Source organism: Nicotiana tomentosiformis, chromosome 12 (genome assembly GCF_000390325.3).
Source record: "Nicotiana tomentosiformis chromosome 12, ASM39032v3, whole genome shotgun sequence".
Lineage (NCBI taxonomy): Eukaryota > Viridiplantae > Streptophyta > Magnoliopsida > Solanales > Solanaceae > Nicotiana > Nicotiana tomentosiformis.
The window spans coordinates 72,596,830-72,603,900 of record NC_090823.1 but is presented as its reverse complement, the minus strand read 5'-3'; the positions used below and the strand labels follow the sequence as shown (position 1 = coordinate 72,603,900).

The 7,071-nt window shown below is 33.9% G+C and overlaps 1 long non-coding RNA gene across 1 annotated transcript; it reads left to right on the top strand.

Moving 5' to 3' along the window:
- The first annotated feature begins 422 nt into the window (after positions 1-422).
- On the top strand, positions 423-2,881 carry LOC108944556 (uncharacterized). The gene is made up of 2 exons (XR_001968614.3): positions 423-1,655; positions 1,877-2,881. It is a non-coding gene; the product is annotated as an uncharacterized lncRNA (long non-coding RNA).
- The last annotated feature ends 4,190 nt before the right edge of the window (positions 2,882-7,071 follow it).

Genomic DNA, 7,071 nt, shown 5'->3' with positions numbered 1-7,071 from the left:
TTTTATATCTCACTGCTAGTCGACCATATATCATATTTAGTGGGTGCAAATATGCAAGATTTCATTCGGCTCACATCTCATCTTAAATCGATAAAACATATTATTAGATATCTCATGGAGCATTTGAATTTGGTTTATGGTATTTTTGCTCTGACAATTTTAATCTCAAAGGCTTCTTAGATGCGGACTTTGCAGGTGATAAGAGTGATAGAAAGAGTACTAGTGGGACTCGTCAGTTATTAGGAAATGCTCTAATATAGTGGCATAGTAAGAAGCAAAACTGTGTAGTCTTGTCAACTACTGATTATCTTGCAGTTGATAGTTGTTGTACTCAAATTCTCTTGATTATGCATCAACTCCTAGATTATGATCTACACCTTAGATCCATACCTATTGTATGTGATAATATTAGTATTATTTGTTTGTCAAAAAATTCTATGACTCTAGGGTAAAGCATATAGAAATCAAGTATTATTTTATTCGTGATCATATCGCAAAAGGTGATATTTTATTAGAATTTATCAACACTAAGTTTCAACTTGCGGATAATTTTACAAAATCACTTTTGAAAGAAAGATTTTGTTCATTGTGAATTTAGATTGGTATTTAGTCTTGTACCCATGATTTCGAAATAATTCTGGCCTTTTGTAATCTTTCAAAATCTCGAAAATATTTTATTAACTTTTTTAATGTGCAAGTCTTAATTAAGCCTATTCAATGCATCTTACATGATTTGAATTTCAAAATTACTTGCTTTGTAAACTGCCAAAGTGACTCTTCATAGCAATCACTTCAGTTCTTCTTTCCCACCTCGTCTCTATAACTGATACAACCCTTCACTCTGTCAAACAACCTTTTTAATCCTTCTTCTCCATACTTCATCCTCGTTTCTCAAAATTTTCTTAGAGTTTGAATGGAAAAACCTAAGACCTTTTCTTCCTCTACTGCCACTCGAAGAAGCGGCCGCTTTCATAAATCCCAAATCCTCGAAGAGACTGTTGATCTTGAATCATCACTTGACTCTCACCCTCTTAAAATGGATGATGAAAGCAAGAATTCTTCTTAAAATAAAGTTTTAAGTAAGAAAACAACTGGTAAGAGACCCGTGGATCAAACCCCAAAAAGGTCTACATGCAAGAAAGACAAATTTGAAAGTCTTGATTTTGGGTCTGAGGAAAAAATAAACTTCTCTAAGCCTCCAAAAAAATCAAGGTTTGAATATAACAAATCAAAATCCATAGCCTATGGATGCACTCACTTATGACAAAACAGTCTTTGCCATGATGGGATACACTCTAGTTGAAGATGTATGAGTAAGGCGAGTGAAAACAACATATGCACCAGCACAAGTAGAGAAAACTATTGAGCACATTGAAACATCTACAACAGATTCAACAGGGCTTGGAAGGACTCAGAGACATGCTTACCAAAATGCAGGGATAAGTTGACTCGATCAGAGAAATGACCAAAATTCACAAGGACGGATGTAGCCAAGTCAAGGATGGATCTAGAAGCCATCAAGAATAAGGGAATTAAGGCTTTCTAGAATGTGACTGAGAGGATTAATAAGTTCTCCAAAGAAATTAGAACTTTCTATGATAACTTCTGCATCAAAGTCATCAATACCCTCAAGTACTTTCTAGGGAGAAACTAAGGTTGTGATTGTGTGTTTGTATGAAATGATTGTTTTTGCTAAAATAGTTTTTTTTGGCCTGTATAATCTCTAAACTGCCATGCCATCTGAAATGGGAATGAAACTATCTGCTTATCCTGCTCTAATTAGGTCTTATCTGTTAGTTTGCATATTTTTCTGTGTATCTCTTGTTTTGTATGTCTGTTATTGAGCTTGTCTTTTTATTTTTGATTGATGTCAAAGAAGGATAAACATAGAGTTTTGCAAGGTATAAGACATGGGGAGCTAAAGAATTTTGCAAGACATAAGACAGTGGGAGCACATAAGCACATTTTCATCAGGGAAGTACCATCTATCTTATTAAACTCTTTTTGTTGTCATCATAAAAAAAAAAGGAAAGATTGATAAGTCTATATTTCATATGTTTTAATGATGACAAAAAGTAATACTAATTTTATAACTATCTATGCTGGAAAAAAGAACAAGAAAAGAGTCAAAAGAAGAAATCCAAGGGAGATCAGGAGAAGAAAAAAAGAAAAGAGAAATTGAAGGAAGATCCGAGATCAAGGAGAAATCAAAGGAGTATCAATCAGACAATTCAGCACACATTTGTTTAGAAAGGACGCCTGAAAAAAAAACCGAGCATTCAACTCGCAATCAACAAGATTGGTCAATAATTCATCTTGGAGGATCTGAAGAATATCATATGCATAGAAAGAAGAAGAGGGAAGCACAAGGAAGGAGATCTTGTTTAATATATCAATCAAAAATTCAGTCCTCATATATTGACTGGACTCAGAGGCATCCCTTGGGTCAGACTATTAGAATAAATCTGCCTGAAAAAGGAAATAACAAATCTCGCCCTTCAAATTAGCTGAAGATATTATGACTGAAGAATCTTAAGCCAACGGCCAGAACCACTGCCTATATAAAGGACTCGGAGAGATGAAGAGAAGCACACAACTTTATATGCAATTTTTTTTACATCTTTCTAGTTCTTAGTCAAACACTGTATTTTTTATTTTACTAGCGTCATAAAAGATAGAAAGGAAAAAAAACACTTGATAGGTTGTGTCAAGAGATAGAAAAATAAATTTGTTTGTACATCATTGGTGGTGAAAAAAGAAAAACTACACTCTCTATAACGACAATCACTTGAAGATCTAAGAAAACTCTTATGACCCAATAGAACTAGATGTAGGTACCATACCGTACACGAACCAGTATAAAAACTTTCTGTCTCTCTTATTCTCTTTCTATTTTATTCAGTTTATTGCCTACATCTTTCACTAACGAATATTCTGCAAGAAAAAGAATCGACTGAGACCATCTCTGACCAACTAAGTTTTAAATTTAACATAATTAACCCTCCCCTATTGTATTTCAAGGGGGGAGGGGTGGCGAGAGTTAGTGGGCTAGGGTGAGAGAGTGGGTCAAGACAAGGCCGGGGGGAGGGGGTAGGTGAGGCAGGAGATGCCAAGGGATAGCGAAAATGGATTTTTGGAGTGAGGATGGTTGAAAGAGAGTTTCATAAATGAGCTCATAAGAAAAATATTCTTTCAACAAGCCAACCAAACATGAGAAAATAAAAAAAAGTATTTTTTAGGTCCTCCGTACCAAACACACCCTTGGCTAATGATAGAAATATCTCAAAGACTAAATGGAGTCTATTTTCAAGCCCTAAATTGGTTTTCTATACCATATTATATTGTACACGAAGTATTGCTGGGTAATCAATAACGTCAAATATTTTTACTTTGGATATCAAATCCCAATCATAATATCTGTTTTGTTCTTCGTTGTCAAGTCATTTATTTGCCAACAAGTAAAAACAAATTAGTTTGTTCAATAATTGTACAAAAAGTCAATCTTTTTGTCATGCTATTGACCAGTGTTTTGAAAGGCGTGGGGCATAAGGCGAGACGTTTTACATATGCCTCAACGAGGCATCAAACAATCTATTATACGCTACTTACAAGCAATGTTTTAAAAGGCGGGGGCTTGAGGCGGAGCGTTTGACTTGATATGGGGCTAGGCGTAAGTATGGGGGGGGGGAGGGTAAGCCCCATGGATCTTTAAAATTTTTAATTTATAAATTAATAAAATAATATAATAACACAAAAAAATAAAAAATATAAATTAAAAGTTAAAAATTAAAGGAACTCATAGAAAACGAATATCTAGCATGATTCTTAAGTATAACTAATGCATACAAATTACGTATAACGTCTTTAACTTTCAAATAATTGAAAACTTACAATTTCTTTTAAAAAAAATGATCAAACTTCACATTTTACCTTCCTAAAACTAAATAATTAATAAAATCTTATTAGTACGATAATTAAAATATTACTCCTTCATGAATAAATACAAATTAGTTTATGATATCAAAATAAAAGTGGGGGGGCGTAAGCCCCATGGATCTTTAAAATTTTTAATTTATAAATTAATAAAATAACATAATAACACAAAAAAATATAAAATATAAATTAAAATTTAAAAATTAAAGGAACTCATAGAAAAAGAATATCTAGCATGATTCTTAAGTATAACTAATGCATACAAATCACGTATAACGTCTTTAACTTTCAAATAATTAAAAACTTATAATTTCTTTAAAAAAAATGATCAAACTTCACATTTTACCTTCCTAAAAGTAAATAATTAATAAAATCTTATTAGTACGATAATTAAAATATTACTCCTTCATGAATAAATACAAATTAGTTTATGATATCAAAATAAAAGTGTATAACAAAGAGGGACAAATGAATTAAGACACGACCAATAACAAGTGAAGATATAAATTCGCAATACTATGTCTCATTATTAGAGTTATGCTCAATCTTCATATTTCTATCGATGAATAGAACTTTTATCATTAATTTGTTAAAGAATTTTGAAGGTCAACGATATTAATTAGGAAATTCGACATGTGATTTGCGTTAGAACTGTTAGGCGAGCCCCGAGCGTTGGGCGTTAGGCGTGTTTATGGCGCACGGTCGGGCGCTTGGGGCGTAAGCCTCACAGAACTAAGCCCCATACATAAGCTCCAGAGCGTTTTGCAAGTGCCCCGCCCAAGGGCGACTCCCAGAATTGCCTTTTAAAACGCTGCTATTGTCTAGCCTCTTTACTGTTTAATTTTAATAGAATAAATATGCCCAGCTCTCCGGTCCAATAATTAGAAAATTTATACTTGTATTTACAAGAAGAAAATGACAAATCTATCATTTTCACAATAAACCAACTAAGGAATTTTAATGGAGGACGTGTGTTACCATTTGCCATGAAATTCCTTGAATAATTAATAGAAGTAATTAATAAAACGGTAGTTAGTGGACACGGATGACTACTTTTGGTTTTAATTAAGTCTCAACCTTTTAAAAAAAGATTCCACCCTGAGTCCGATAATTTGCATTGAAGCCTCAATTAATATAAATCTAATCTGCGTCGTGTAAGGCCCATTAAAAGAGGAAGCACTGCCAGAGCCGAATCTAGAATATAATATATTGATTCACATGAACCCAATAGATTTTGCCACAGTATATATTAAAAATTCACTAAATATCTATAAATATTTGATTGTGAACTCAATAATTGATATACATTAATTTGAAGTCGTTGTAGCAACTCAGGCATAAACTTTAAATCATCGATCTGCCTTTGAGGCCTCCTTACCAAAATTTTATTATATTTCCAAAGCTCGCATATAAAACTTCTGATTAAGAATGGAGGAATCCTGCCGTCTTTAACAATCCTAGTAATCTTACGTCCCAGCCTGCATGCATAGTTAACCGATCAGTTTGCCATTATTTTCTTTAATTTTCCTATATAAGATGCATAGCAATAGAATAATATACATACAGTCAGAGTTCCAAGTTATGATGGGAGACAATAAATTGGAGAGATGATGTCATAATATAAACACACGAAACTCTAACAGAAATTGCTGTTACAATATAAATCTATTTGTCTATTCGGCGTTTCCCTTAATTTATATTCTCTAGCACGTAATTTTAAGTGGGATGGGAAAAAAATGAAAAGAAGAAAAAATCATCAAGTGTATACTTACGCAAGAAACCCCGAAATTCGTATTTCACTTTCCAACCATAAAAACCTACTCCCTCCGTTTCACATTAGATGAGATACTTTCTTTTTTAGTCTGTTCCAAAATAAATTACACATTTTTAAATTTGAAAATAATTCAACTTTAAACTTTTCATTTCACTCATTTTACCCTTAATTATAAGCTTTTATAACCACATAAATGTCATGCCCCATAAAACTTTTACCCCTTAAACTTTTAAGATCACAAGTTTCAAAAGTCTTTTTTTTTTTAAACTCCGTGCCGAGTCAAATTACCTCATCTAAATTGAAACGGAGGGAGTATAATTTAGTAGTATAAATGAAAGGCTATACAGTAGGTAAGTATTTCATTCTCACTGTACTAGACTCTTTCCTACCCTTTCCTTTCTCTCGTCAATTGATTTATTTTTTTAAAAAAGTATCTCACTTTCCACCCAACTAATAACTCTAGTATCTCTATTGTCACTGTTTACCCTTAAAATGAGTAATAATTAAATGTGTATACGATAAAAGGATACGTGATTTAATTTAACACGAATAATCTATGGACATAAATTAATTTAAGTATAGATAAGCAAAATAACCGAATTAACGTGATGAACAATCAAGCCTCGCCTTTTAGATAAACACTGAAAATTGACCTCGGTCGAGCCCTCAAGACCGGCTCAGTTGTAACCGAATAATTAAGCAGCTGAAGAACACAATAAACAGCAGCTAGAAAACGAAAATAAACTTTTATTGCTTTGATATGTGTGCCAACAGTGGTCTTAAAATGAAAAAGTTCTCCCCTTTATATAGTAGGAGAGTTTCAATCCTAGTACTAGTCTAAATAAGGTAAAAATCTTCTTTTCCAAGTAAATGTCGATCTGCAGATGATATCGGGCAGAATTTGCACCGTAATATCTGGTTGAGGGCGGATATTACGGCTCCCCACTTATCATGTTTAACCGGTTCTCTTTTTTCTTAGTCTCGAACCTTCACTATGCCCGGACCCGGTGTTCAGCCGTGTCCAATCCCGGATGCACCGTTCGTCCTCCCCGGACATCGAAACGAGGAACCCTTCGACTTTACTCGAGGTTGTGTCAGATCATGCTTCCCTCTCATTTTTTTACCGGGAAATCGGGGGTAACACTATCCTCGATTTTACCCGTACATAGATAGTACCCTCACTTTTTGAAGAGCAGATTTATCGAAGCGACGAGAAGTGATTAATCGACCCCGGTTCCTTCCTTTGTACGCTGCAGTCGGGTCGACGAGTCAGTGAAACGTCCCATCAATCATGTCGTTCTGACTTCAGACACGTGTCAGCCACCGATTGACTGTCCTCGAATGCAAAACATCATGCATTAATT